This window comes from Ambystoma mexicanum, chromosome 7p, assembly GCF_040938575.1.
Source record: "Ambystoma mexicanum isolate Mex_15411 chromosome 7p, UKY_AmexF1_1, whole genome shotgun sequence".
NCBI lineage: Eukaryota > Metazoa > Chordata > Amphibia > Caudata > Ambystomatidae > Ambystoma > Ambystoma mexicanum.
Window position 1 is genome coordinate 712,739,101 of NC_090939.1, and position 14,583 is coordinate 712,753,683.

Below are 14,583 nucleotides of genomic sequence, written 5' to 3' on the forward strand. Positions count from 1 at the left end.
GCGCATGCGCATTCGCGTGCCACACCAGACACGGCCTCCCATTGGCTCGCGGGCCCACAAGGCACACTGGGAAATGTAGTCCTGGTGTGCCTTTTGCTGGGTCTTGTAGTTTTTAAGTGCTTTCTGCCTGCAAATAGGGCACAGCAGCTTCCTATAAGGCTGTAAACCCTCAAACAAAGGTCTCTTAAACGGTTCACGCCCCACAATCGCAATAGTCCCTGGTCCATGCCCAATCCTACCCCTGGCATCCCCAAAGACTGCTGCGGTTTTGTGTGCATCATATGTGAAGGTGAGAGAGGTGTATGTAGTCAATGCCCAGTCACAATTTCATGAGGACTTAGATGATGGTGCTTCCCTGGCTGATTTCATATGTAAAACAAATCTAGTGGAAGGTCAGGATTTATCTAACTCTGCACACAATTTTGATAACCGGGTCTTAAGGACCCCATTTAACCCTTCCACAATTCCATTGGCCTGCGGGTGGTACACCGAGCACAACCAATGCTTTATTCCTAGCAGTGAAATGATTTCTGTGAACAAGGCATTATAGAAGAGGGCTCCATTGTCAGATTTCAGAACTTCACAAATTCCCCACTTCGAAATACCTCTCTCAGCTGAAATCTCGCTGCCGATTTAGCATCAGGGTTTACATAGAGAACAACCTCAAGCCACCACCACAATAAGATATCTGTAATTACTGCACCTCTTTATCATGTCCACAAAATGTATGTGAATCTCCTTGAATGGACCTGATGGCCTGGAACCCCTCATGGACCTAATGGAATTTCCTGGATTGAACTCCTTGCACACTATACAATTCTCTGTAAATCAATTTATCTGTTCTTGTAAATTAGGGATAAACCAATCCTCCTGGAACTCTGCTGTGATTTGTCATCAAGAAGTATGTGATGGGTAATGTAGTTACTCTGGGGCCAAAAGAAGCAGCTCTTCAGGCATTACTACCTTCCATGTCACCTCCTGTCTCTAAAGCAAATCTGTGGTTATGAGAACATATCCTCTCTTTTCCAGAGCTCCTGCTCTTCTCTAGGGAATTTCCCTTGTATTTCTATTGTTTGGAGCACGGGGACTGTGGTGTACGGGGCTGGTTACTGTACTTGTTGTGACATGGTTTCCTTTTTCTGGGAATCTCTGAAAGGAAAATATGCTGCGTGCATCGCCGCCTTGTCTGCAGCATTATTTCCAAAAGCTATTGAATTAGTGTGGTTAGTGTGGACAGCACACTTCACTAGACCTATCTCTGCTGGTAAGTTTACTGCTTCAATTATCTGGGATAGCAGTGCAGCATGCTGGACAGGGGACTCATCAGACCTCCTAAATCCTCTTTTCTGCCATCTTGATGAGCCAGATTGGATGGTGGAAGTGACGTATGTGGGGCTAGAATAAACAGTGTCTGTCTTCCCCTTTACACATTTCTAGCACCTCTGTGAGTGCCACCAGTACTGCCACTTGTGCAAAGTAATGAGAAGGCAACTGTTTCCTCAATCTGACCCTGTACTCCCCATCCTCAAAGCCCATGACAGCTGTGCTCATATGTCTCTCTCCCATCTCTTGGTTGATGGTTGAAGACTGATCAACAACAATGACCTCAGCCCCCTCCATGGAATCCTCTTTCACATTTACCCTCTCTTCCTCTTCTCCTTCATACGTGGTGCTATTGTGAACAATATCCCTAGGCTGTGCCGGCTGTACTACAAATGTCGCAGGATTTAAGAGGTGCCATCGCATGGGATAAATTGATGAATTTGATAGGGTTACCTCATACCCTGAAACTCTCTGAATCGTCAATGTGGATTTCGATTTTGCTAGAAACGCAAAGACCGCATGCTCTACGTACAATATCACCGGGCAACCCATTGTAACCGTTGACGACTTTTGAATTGCAAAAGCCGGTGCCACCAGAGCTTGTTCACAAGGGAACTGTACCTGCATCACTGGGTGTAGGAGTCTGCTGTAATACGCTAAAGGTTTGTGTTCTAGGGATGTATGCTGGGTCAGGCCCACTGTCATTACATGCCCATTTGAATGGGAAAATAGAAAGAATGGCTTCTTCTTATTTGGGGTTGTATTGACCGGAGCATTGCTGATCGCAGCCTTGAGTTCTCGAAAGCAAGTCCTCATTTTCTCGGACCACTCTATGGAACTTTACAATGTCTATGCTTCCTTTAGACCCTGCAATAAGGGACTTACATAACTAGAGTAATCAATAATCCCTGATTTATAACAGTTACAGAACCCCAAAAATGGCTGCATCTGTTTCACTGTTACTGGTTGAGGCATATTTTTATACTGTGGTGGCTCTCCCTGGCAAGACCTTCCTTCCAGTGGGCGATATTACTTGCCCCAAATAAATGACAGTATTGCAATTTCTCTTTTTCCACTTTATATCCCTTCTCTGTGAGCAGAGTGAGGAGCGTTATTGCGTTTCCTCGACGTTGCTCCTCTGAAGTGCTGCAGACTAATAAATCATCCACATACTGAATTACGGTACTGGACACATGTAAATTCCCCAAATCCACCTGAACCACACTGTTAAAAATACTCCGAGATTTGCACTACCACTGGTGCAATCTTGTGTGTTCCAATCTCTGACCATGATACGTAAATGCTGTGAGGTACTGATAATTGGGGTGCAAGGGAAAGAGTGAAATGCATTCTTTAAATCAACTACCGTGAAGTGGGTCAACCCAGTAGGGATGTTACAGAGAAAGGTCACAGGTTTCGGGACCACTGGAAATTCTGCCTCAACAATATTATTGAGGGGGCGCAAATCCTGGACCATCCTGCAACTGGACCCCTTCGCCTTCTTCACAGGATATATAGTCGTATTGCATAGGGACACAGAGGGTTTTATGATGCCTTGCTTTAACATCGCCAAAATCCCTTCATCGGCCTCCTTGGGCATGGGGTACTGCTTAACCCATGGTAATATTGTGCTGGGTTTCAATTTTATCCTCACTGCTCCAACACTTTTTAGCAGCCCCACATCACGAGGATTGCTGGTCCACAAATAGTCTGGTACTTTTCCCAAATCCTCCTTTCAGAAAGATGACGTATTTTTAAAGATGAGCATGGTCTGTGATACTTCCCTTTGCTCTTTCGCTATCTGTCACAGCACCCCAATTTCAAAGAATATGGGCCTCATTACGAGAGGGGCGGTAAGGGGTTAACGGTGCCGGTATAGGTGCCAGCGCCGTTAACCCCTTAATGCCCCATTACGAGGTCCCCTCGCGGTACCCGCTCAGGACGCCTGGTTTTACCAGACATCCTTAGCGGGTCCCGCAAGGGGACCAGCGTGCTAACAACTGGCCCATCATTAACGGGCCCGTTGTTAGCATGCTCCCCATTCCCATTGAGCCCTTTGGGGGCTCGAATAGAGATGGTTGGGGTTCCCTGAATGGGGAAATACCAGGCCCTCCAAGGTCGGAATGGCCCGGTATTTCCCCATTCAGGGAACCCGGACCTGGACCCGAGTTTGGAGACAACCATGCCCTTATTAAGGGCATGGCTGCCTCCAAACTCATAATGAGGCCTTATCTCTTCTGTGTCTTCAGTGTCAGACACGTCCCTTAGTGATAAGGTTGGATTGATACACAGAACTGTGCGCCACGCTCTGCCTTCCTCATCTGTGCCTGAGAGAACACCCTCTTCTTCTTAATCACTAAAGCCTCTAAGAGATTTGTAACAATAGTGCCTGATGTTATTTCCCATGGCACATTAGGCCAAAATGAAAACTCAAATGGTACTCGGCAGGTCTGATTTCTGATCCCCGGGGCCCAGCTCAACAAAACCATCACCCTTAGTGAAACAATGCTGTATGCACGGGAACCCCCCTAATCGCACTGTCACTACAATAGGTCTGAAAATGTGTTGCTTCACTTACCAGATGCAACCCTGAGTACGAACATACAATACCATGCTCCATGAAGGCAATCAACATCTGCAATTTGCTCGGGATGTTCCTTCCCAAAATGTTTGCTGGGTTATCCATACAATACAACAAAGGGCCTGACAAATTTTGATTAGCCACATTGATACAAAGATTTGCAGTATAAGGAACCGACAGGACAGCCCCAGAGCCCTGCGTGTCCATTGTTTTGTCTGACAAGGGCAATTCACCTTCCTTAATACAAGACATGGAAGCTCCTGTATTAACCATATATGGAAATGTTTGGTCACCTACCTGCACACGTATCCAGGGTTTCTCTTCCATATCAGTGGTAATGGACAGGACTGGACACATCAGAGATCCCTGTGGGATGTGCTTCTCCTGGTACATATTGGCATCTGGGAGATAAAAAGGATTTCTCCCAAAAAAACCTTCTCCAGTGTAGTGCTAATCTGTTCCTTGGGATAAAGGATTCTTGTCCCAAGTCTGCACTGATGCTTGTGCTGACATGGTCGGTGGGATCCCAAAGGTCTGTGCAGCCCCAGATGCTGGTGTCTGTTCAACCCGTGCCTGCTGGAACTGCACAGGACCTCTGACACATGGCAGGGTCAGGACCTGTTGATCTCCCATGTTAAAGTATGGTGGCCGTTCACGATAATCCCATGACATTAGCCCCAACCTTTCACATGACCAACACGGAATCCCATAACATCCTTCATAATTATTTTGTGTTGGCCCATTAAACTGGGGACCCATTCCTCTGAACCCGCCAAATGACCCACTTCCCAGTGGAAATCCTCCTCTACCCCTCAGAAACCCTCTCATTGGCCTTGCACCAGGAACATACCCATCGACATAACCCTGCGTCAGACCCGGTTTACTGAGTCCTTGTTGTCCCAGTTGCCCCTTCTGTCCCTCGATAGAATTTGTAAATACTGCACCTTATAAACTAATCTTTGCCAATTTATTTTAAACAAGCTTAGAGTCTGCTTTTTGTGCCTCTCTGCATTCTCTCTCTTGTTTTCCTGTCTTCTCTTGCAGAAATGCACAAGGTGTGCCTGAATTTCAGGCCGAAACTTGGACACCATCCCTACTACTTGTCTTGGTTTTCATTTGGAAGTCCCTTCTTCAGCATCTGGTAATAAATTGCCACATTCTTGTACAATGCTTCTCCTGTTTCTGGCCTCGAGACCTCCTTAATGGATGTGTGCGGCAAGATCTTCATCCAATGTCATCGTCTTAGCTAAAATCGAATTGATATTGGGCGTATCAGAGTACATAATCTGCAATGCCCCCCATACCTGTTCTCTAAGATTATTAAAAGCTACTCCATCATGGGTATTTGTATCCAACAGAACTCCTGGATAACCTGACCTCTTCCAATGTTCGTCTGATCGCCCCACCCATTAGGGCCGTGAATAAGCCCTACATGTCCCCTAAGGCCAACATGACACTAGCAGTGTGTTTCTCTGATGCATAAATCCACTTCCCTGCCTCTGCAGAGAGCGAAGGAAGCATATTCATCAAATTATTCTGATCCATGTGTGGCCACAGGACATAATAAGGTTGTATACTAATTGACCTTTTCACAATTGACCTCGGGAGAATTGCCCTCGGGAGAATTGACCTAATTTAGAAGGTCAATTAGGACATATATGCAGGGGGAAATCCCCTGCAATGCTCCACCCAATCCAAAAACCCCTGCAGCCCCCACCCAATCCTTTTATACTATTTAGAATCCAAAACCAACCCAATACATACATTAAATAACTAACGTAATATAAAGGTCAATTGTGCAGAAGGTCAATTAGGACCACTATAATTAGGTCAATTGTGCAAAATGTCAATTGTAAAAGGTCTATTCGGGTAATACCCATAATACGCCTTTTTCAGATCCTTCTGGGCAACAGAAACAGAGTTGTACCTGTTTTTGCTGGGGCTTCCTCCATCTCTCCCCTACCACTTACTACAGCCATGTGACTACCCTGGCATGTCCTATAGTTTCATGGTGTGCTTTCCATTGCTGCTACAGGAGCGTGAGTCATGGTGCCTACACCCTTCTATCCTTGTTCAAAATCCCATTCCTCTCGTTCATCCTCATCTACTCTGACCGCTACATCCCCTACCCCTTCCATAGGCGCTAACATCACCACCATCTTCCTCGTTGAAGTACACCATTACCCCACCTATCTCTTCCTCATCTTATTCGACATTACACCAGACTCAAACTTCTGCTTCCCAGTGCCCCATTAATAATCCATTGCACCCCACTGCACTCTTCCTCGTCCCAGTACCCCATTGGCAATTTGGTGCATTATCCCGCTTTCCTCTTCTTTGTTCCATTACCTCATTAATAATCTGTCTCATTACTGACACCTCCCTCTTCCTTGCCCCATTTCTCTATTATCCCATCTCACTTTGCTTGTCGCGAGCCCCATTTTAATCTGGTGTCTTACCTGACCTATCTGTTTCTCATCCCATTACACCATTAATAATCTGTTGCATTACTCGCACTTCACTCTTCCTCATCCCAGTACAGGATTATTATTCCATTCTATCTATTGGACAAAAAAAGATGAAATACTTGGTCAACCCCATGTTGCATAGCTGGTAAACACATTTTGATAGCAAAATATATGACATAATTTATTTTATCAAAAAACAAGAAAAGGTAGAATTATTAATAAAATGGGAGGTATAGCTTAACAAATCCCTTGAAATAAGTGAACAAACTTTAGTTAAAAAGGGATTATACTTCGGGAGAGTATCTCGTGCTAAAAACCAGTCATTTTGGTGTAATTCTTAAAGTAGTCCAACCATATATTACAAGAATCTAATTCATGAAAAGTGTAGTATTTATTCTCCAGTGATAAAGAAAAAGCCAGCCGACACGTGTTTCGACCCCTGGTCATTGTCAAGGCTGTACATTCAGTAGTCAAACATAAATGCATCAATGAAATCCATACCATTAGGTATTCCAGATGTAACATTAAGCATAATAGTAATTGCATGGCAAGAAAATTATAATATTGGATGAATCATACCATATTAAGTCACACGGCAGGCCAGGTTTGGAGGGACGGAGTCAATAGTAGATGGACAAAAAGAATCAGAGAAAAAAAGAAAGGGAAAGTTCATTGAGCAAGATTTAAGAATTAATGAACACCCATTATATAAATTACACATCGATATTGGGTCGTGGCGTGGTTTCCATAGAAGTCCTTGTAAAGAGTTATGAGCCGCACCACGTGTCCTTGATGTAATGGTGCATTATTAACCATTATTGTGAGATCGTAATATTGCAAGTAAATTCGTACCTTGGATTAATCTTAGGGAGAGTCAGATCAAAATTCGTTTTTTTTGTTAGAACCTCTTCATCTTGGTTTGCATCAATTTACTTGCAATATTTCAATTCAACACAGATTCACTGGGTAATTTGTCCTCTGCACATTAGCGAGTTCCAATCTATCCTAGGCGCACCTATTAGAGTCCGTATCAGGTTGCAGGTGCGTGTATAATTCACGATCTCACAATATTGGTTAATAATGTACCATTACATCAAGTAATTAAACTTTAGGTAAGGTGAATAAGTTCAGCAAAGCAAAACAAAACTTTTGTAATGTAGTGAACAAACTTTAGTTGACGTGACTTTAATGTGCCAATTCAATTCAATTCAGCAAAACGCCTTAAATTCAGAACCACCACCTTAATTATGAGGCCCCCATTGCACAGCCCCTAACCACACTGATGACATCACAAATTATACTACTGATTACATCACATATGGCCTCATTTAGGACATGTCAGATGCATCAGTGGTGACATAAAATGAGAAATCAGTGAGAACACCACCTATGACCTCCTCAACCTCCTTGATGACCTTACTGGTATGTACCAGCCACAGATAAACATGTGTGGCTCTATTTGAAGATGTAGGCTGTATTCTGGCACAGATGGAATATATCCGATCTTTTTTGAAGGTTCAAAAACATTTTTCAAAGATAGCATAACTACAGTTACAGATTCAATACAGTGGGCGTCTGCAAACTTTGGCTCTCCAGAGGTTTTTATTACAACTTCTGCTAGCCCTACCCAGCATAGGCAATGCTGAGAGATCATGGGATTCACACAGTCTGCAAACTCTGGCACTTAAACTTTCATCCATTAGTATATTATCTACTCTAGTATAAATAACCCTTTGCCCATGCAACATGAAACTGTTTCTCAACAAGAATAACCTTTGCAATCCACTTGCCCTAGCCTTTACCACTTGAGTTAGTTAAGGCCTTCTTTTTGATTTGGTATACTGACAGTAAATTGTCTGTCATATGTAGATCCTTTGATTTTGGAAACTGTTCCTTCTCATTTATACTCTAATTTTGCTGGGCTGGTGGAAAGTCATAATTATACTACCCAAACAATTGTTTTGCATAGAGGATAGCTTTCTGAACAGAGTGATAAAGGTACCTGAGTATCTCATTATGGTAAATGCGCATTCGATACTCAATACGTCTAGTTGCTAGGAATTACATGATTGTAAATGGACAGTATTTTTTAATGCAAACTCCATTCAAGCTTTTCACTTGAATACAAATTTATATGCAGGAACAAAATTTAAAATGTTGCATCTATCTTAATTGAATGCATGATCTGCTCTGTAGTCATCGATGATGCTATAACTGATGTCATATGTAATTTCATCAGTAAAGTCACTTATGATTTCGTCAGTGGGCTTAGGGTCTGTGCAGTGGGGGCTTCAATTTTAAGGTGGCATAGTTTCCAGCAGTTTTTTTTCACTGAATATATAGGATCCCTACTAAGGGTGAAAAGGGTGAAATATATGTACTGTGTCTCCACCAGTTGTATCCTTGCGAGATATCTGTCTGGAAACTGCCATGTACAAAATAGCACTTCCCTAAAGACATGGGACACATTACAAGTTTGTCAGTGTGAGATAAAAGTGGTTGTAATTTCGTTACCACCTCTTTTCGTGAACTGTTGTTGCTGCAGGTGAATCCTACATTTTACCTCCAAAAACAAGTGCATTTACCTTGCACTAATTCCACCAGCGGTAAATCTGCCAAAAATACCCATGTAGACCTATTAACTCAAGAAATGGGGGATTACCGCCAATTGCAATCCTGTGGTAACGCCACGGAACAAAGTGGCGGTAACAGTAATTCCATGTGGCAGCATTTATGTGAATTAACCCACAAAATACTGCCAAACTTGTAACAAGGCCCATTATCCTGGTGGAAAGGCTGTAATTTGAGCTAAATTCCATACTGTGGTGAACCAGAAGTAGGAGTCATACTAAGGGTGTTTTCAAATAAAAAGTAAAACACATATCTAGCTTGGACTGATCAAAAAATACCCACCCCCTTATCACGAATGACAACGCTAACTTAAACAATGGCTTCAAGAAGAAATTCAAACCTAAATCCAACCGAATTAACAATAACTTGACTGGTCAGAATAACTCCTTCCGAGCCTCTAACCATCCAGATAACAAGCATCCACCTATCATAGCTGCTCTTATCAATGTGAGATCCATGTTAGCCAATGCAGTAGACATCTCTGACTTGATCTCCACTAAACAATTAGACTTCCTAGCAATAACGGGGACGTGCCTCCATGCAGCTGCAGGTCCTTCCCTCATACTTGCTATTCCAGATAACTATACTATCTTGAGGTTAGATAGAGAAATGTCGAGAGGCGGAAGCATTGCATTCATCGCTAAATCTAGTTTGGGACTTAGGATATCATCACATCCTCCATTTACCTCAGGAAAACTTCTTACAGTTAAATTGTCACTCTCAATGTTGTGCACCATAACTATGCATCTGTAATATAGACCACCTGGCCCCATAGGTTTGCTTAAAGAAGAGATAACAGCTCTACTTTCAAACCCAGATCCCAAATTATCGTTCTTGGAGACTTCAATCTTGGTCTCAATGACCCTAATGATCAGAATGCTCAAGTACTTGCTAATACTATAGCGAAACTAGGCTTCACTCAAAGAGTCAATATGCCTACACACTCTAATGGAAGAACCTTAGATTGGTGGGCTGACCTTAATTGCAAGACCATGATAACGTCAATTGAAACCTACACTTGGACAGATCATCACCTACTAGCCTTCACTATCCAAGACAGCCTTGCATCTATTAGGACTAACTTGTTGGCATCTCCCCTTCCCACCAGAAATAAACATAATATAACAGTGGATAACCTACCCCCACTTCTCCGGCCTATCATAAGTCCTCTCCCTGCCAGCTTAGACCCTGAAGTTTTAGTAGACATATACAATGCTACAGTCACCCAAGCTATAGATTCTATTGCACCTTTAAAAATGGACAAAAGTAAACCGAGAGCGCATATTAAACCGGGTTTACCCCAAACCTCAAAGCCCTTCGAGTCGAAAAAAGGGCAGCCGAAACACTCTGGAACAACTACCCTATGGCTCTAAACAAAGAGAATCTTCTGATAATTTCAGCAAACTATAAATCTGAGATTATCCAAACTAAATGTGAAATATATAATGATAGGATTAGCAAAGCGAGCTCGAGTACCAGAGAACTCTTTGTTTTCCTAAGAGAACTGGAACCCCCTAGTCCGATATCTGACATGTGTATCAAGGCAAGTCTTGGTGCACTAATATTCAAAATGCCTTGTCCAACAAAATCTCCTTGTTACAAGAAAAAAAAGAAACAAAAAAACAAAACCTTCCCAATCTCTGTACTTTACAGACATCCCAATCAGACTTGACTAAACCACCTATCCGATTCAAATTTGCCCAAGTCACATGCCAGGAAGTAGAGGGCATTATAGCAACCGTTAAACCCTCTAGATGTCAGGGAGACATCTGCCCGGTTACAATAATTAAAGAAGCAGCGAGGGATCTAGCTAATCAATTCTTCATTTAAAACTTGCACCATCCCTACCAACCTTAAGGACATGCATGTCCTTCTGCTTTAAAAAAAAAACTATTTTGGACCTGAATATCCCGACTAATTTTAGATCATTTACTACGGTCCCTTTTCTGTTGAAAATTATTGATAAGGCAGCTTATCTCCAGATTCAGTCTTACCTAGAGAGTAATAATCTTCTAGGGCTCTGGCAGTCTGGCTTCAGACATAAACATGGCACAGAAATTGCTTTGATCGATCTGAAAAACCAAATAGATGAGCTAAAGGACAAAGGGAAACTGGCTCTCCTACTATTATTAGACCTCTGTGCTGCCTTTGATTTGGTGGATCATAAAGCGCTGTGCAAACATCTGTCTACAGCCGCGCACTTCTCCCCTAAGGCGACGGCATGGGTTCAATCATTCCTGGATAATAGGTCCATGAGAGTTTTCTCTACTTCAGCATCTGCAGAACCAATACCATCACATGTGGAGTACCTCAAGGCTTTTGTGCATCACCTACCATGTATAATATTTTTACGGAGTATCTGTTCGATGACCTAGACAACGAGGTTGTCATCTACACTAACTATGCAGATGACACCCAGATCCTCATACCAATGCCTGGGGACTACAACTCCGATGTTGCTTTGGTTAACAAAATCTATCTCATCATTGAGACATGGATGGCCTCTCATGGCCTCTGTCTGAATGATGAAAAAACAGAGCTTTTGCTCCTGGGATCACCAGCTAGACTAAACAAACTTAATAATCTGTTTCAGTCATTTAACATCGACGAGAATGATATCAAAGTTGCAGAGGAGGTAAAAACTTTAGGCTTCTACCTCGAGGCTGCATTCAATTTACACAGGCAAGTTAATGGCACAGCTTTGGCTACAGCATGTACTTGCAAATGAATTCACCTATGCAAATCATAATTATCCACAGATAGTTGCATTATCTTAACTAGAGCGTTAATTCTTTTGAAACTAGACTATTTTAATGCACTCTAACTGGGTTCAAGTAAACACAATATCAACAAACTGCAATTACTACAGAACAATACTTTAAGAACAGCATTAAGTATTCCAAGAAGACAACATATCTCGGAGGCCAGGCTTAACAGCAAGTGGCTTCCAGTTAAGGATAGGATTAATTTGAAAGTGGCAACTCTTACCCATAAATGCCTAACTAACACAGCCCCTAAATACCTTATGGATAAATTTACCAAAACTACATCGATACGCTCTACAAGGACTTGCATTTGTTCTGTCTGAAAGGCCCCAGATTTAAGCTTAAAAAGTAGGAGTTAGCAGCTTTCCTGTCATGGCAGCTCAGCTGTGGAATTCCCATCCCCCTTCCTTAAGAGCTGCCCCTTCTTTCCACAGCTTCATAAACAAGGCAAAAAACTGTCTCCTCACACGTGAGCCATAACGCTCAGCAGTCTGTCATTACTATCTTGAATCAATTTAATATATTACATGTACAGCCTTTGCAATTTGTGATGGATGTGCCTCTGTATATTATTGTATAATTCTTGCTGTAAATAACTGTCTTGTAACTGTTCATCCTGTACCCTCGCTATAACCTGTAACTTGTATTCCAAGCAACGTGTAAGACGCCCAGATACCTTCGGGTTTGGAGTGCCATATAAATAAATAAACAAACATATCTAGCCTTAGCGCTATGATGGAAGTTCCCTATCTAACGAAACAACAAAAAAGGGTGCTAGTCCAAGTCCAAAAGAAATCGTCCTTTGTCAGAATTCTAATATATAACTGGCCGTTCGACTTACGAGAAAAATAAACAAAAATAAAGAAAGAGCCCGGAGCGGAGCAATAGCCACAGTTCTTGGCTGTTGCCTGGCCCAATGGTTTGGATCTCTCTCCAAACAGAAACATTACAAGTTTGTCAAATTCTGGATCTCTTTCCAAACAAAGGTTTTAAAGAAAAGTTCATACATTTTTTTTTAGCACAGTCCTCTGCCTTGCTGTAGGTTCTGTATGTCACCTTTTTAAGTCTGTAGATGTACTTCATACAGTATCGTAAGGTCAAACAATGTTTTCTTAATACAATTTCCTGGGTTTTTACTTGGTTGTGAACAATGTTCTCTCTCTCTCTCCTCTCTCTCTCTCTCGCTCTCTCTTTCTCTCTCTCTCTCTCTCTCTCTCTCTTTATTAAACATCAAAGTTCTTGGTCTTCCCAAAGTCCTCTGGCCTTCTTACTGGCTTACTTTATATCGTTCTCAGTGGGTCATCTGCCCATTTGGGTTTTCTTGGCATCCCTAACCATTGTGGCTTGTCCAGCCTCGAAGGCGTATGTCTCTCGGTTTCTCAGGGCTCTCCAAAGCCTTCTAGCCCTCTGATAGGCTTGTCTCAAAGCAACTTAGATAGGGCGTCTGCCTGCCTAGGCATATCAGGCTCCTGTAACCTTTGTGGTTTTTCCCGACCTTGAATGTGTTCCCATTATCTAAAGGCTCCAAATATGCTACAATCCCATTTATGCCAGGATCCTGATTGTAGCAGTGATCCAATTATCCATGCCTTTGATGATGTCAGGACTCCAATAATGTCAAGGTTCTGATCATGAATGTGGTTCTGTTCATGAAGCAGCACTGTCCGCTGGCTTTGATTGAATCAGGGTTTTGATTATGCATCATGTGGCTCTGTTCATGCACTGTCACTGTCCACTGGCTCTCTTATTAGGTTGTGGTTCTGATTATGCATGTGGCTCTGTTCATGCACTGTCACTGTCCACTGGCTCTCTTATTAGGTTGTGGTTCTGATTATGCATGTGGTTCTGTTCATGCACTGTCACTGTCCATTGGCTCCCTGATTGGGTCATGGCTCTGATTATTCATGTGGCTCTGTTAATGCAGAAGCACTGTCTGCTGGCTCTCTGGGTCAGAGTTCTGATTATGCAAGTGGCTCTGTTCATGCATCGTCACTGTCCGCTGGCTCTCTGATTTGGTCGGGTTTCTGATTACGCATGTGGCTCTGTTCATGCATCATCACTGTCCGCTGGCTCTCTGATTGGGTCAGGGTACTGATTATGCATGTGGTTCTGTTAATGCAGCAACGCTGGCTCTCTGGGTCAAAGTTCTGATTATGCATGTGGCTGTGTTCATGCATCATCCGCTGGCTCTCTGATTGGGTCAGGTTTCTGATTATGCATGTGGCTCTGCTCATGCATCATCACTGTCCGCTGGCTCTCCGATTTGGTCAGGGTTCTGATTATGCATGTGGTTCTGTTCATGCACTGTCCCTGTCCGCTGGCTTGCTGATTGGCTCGGGGGTTCTGATTATGCATGTGGCTCTCTTAATGAAGCAGCACTGTCTGCTGGCTCTATGGGTCAGAGTTCTGATTATGCATGGGGTTCTGTTCATGCACTGTCACTGTCCACTGGCTCTCTGATTGGGTCGGGTTTCCGATTATGGATGTGGCTCTGTTAATGCAGCAACGCTGGCTCTCTGGGTCAAAGTTCTGATTATGCATGTGGCTATGTTCATGCATCGCCGGCTGGCTCTGAGATTGGGTCAGGGTTCTGATTATGCATGTGGCTCTGTCCATGCATCGTTACTGTCCGCTGGCTCTCTGATTGGGTCAGGGTACTGATTATGCATGTGACTCTGTTCATGCATTGTCACTGTCTGCTAGCTGTTACGCTCACCTGATATCCCCGGGGGCGTCTGGAAGGTTCTGAGATCTCGAACCCTGGATGCGTAGTTGCCCAGTGCTGAATAATGAATCTGCAATTACAGAAGGGAGG